Source organism: Corapipo altera, unplaced genomic scaffold, assembly GCF_003945725.1.
Source record: "Corapipo altera isolate COAL_440 unplaced genomic scaffold, ASM394572v1 1, whole genome shotgun sequence".
Classification (NCBI taxonomy): Eukaryota; Metazoa; Chordata; class Aves; order Passeriformes; family Pipridae; genus Corapipo; species Corapipo altera.
In genome coordinates this window covers 8,627,810-8,628,537 of record NW_020884873.1, presented here as the reverse complement: position 1 = coordinate 8,628,537, position 728 = coordinate 8,627,810, and positions in this window count along the sequence as shown.

Genomic DNA, 728 nt, shown 5'->3' with positions numbered 1-728 from the left:
CCCACACAGCACTCCCTGATGCTGCTGCTGAAGCTGTGCCAGGTAGAGCACATATCTGCAGCTTCCTCCATACTGAGTCAGTCTGGGATAAACTCAGCCAGCGTTGTCTTCCTTGGTATCAGCATCAACAAGGAGATGTTTACCAGTAGCCTTTTTTTTTCGGCATCACCCCCTCCACATTCAGCCTGGCTATTGGAGATTGTCCTGAGTATAGTTAAATGTTCCTCTTAGTACCATTGAAGAGAGCCAGTTAAAGATTTGGACCTTCCTGTTCTCTGCACTGGCCAAATGGAAGAAAAGGCCAGAGCTTGTCTTGCAGAACTGAAGTCTAAGCGCGGCATGATATGTTCTTAATAAAGGAGTGATTATATGAATCACAGTAGCAAAATGTTCTTGCAGAGCACATGCCCCACTCCCTGACTTAAGCATCCAAAGGCAGCTGTACATCATTCCAGAGGAGGGATTTGCCTTAGACAGGGGTTAGCATATAGCCCCCTGTGTTACAGAGGAGTAGCTACAGAGCTAGAATTCAAGAGTGTCTTTTAATGAAGGTATTTGTGGCTGTTTTTTGGACAAAAATAAATTCCAACTGGCCCATATAGCAAATGAAACTCAACTACAAAAATGTAATGATATTTATTCACCCAGCTGCCAGCAAACTCACATGCACTATGAGTCATTCCAGATGTGGATAAAAACAAAGTCTGTCTGTGAAAGTAAGTTTCCTG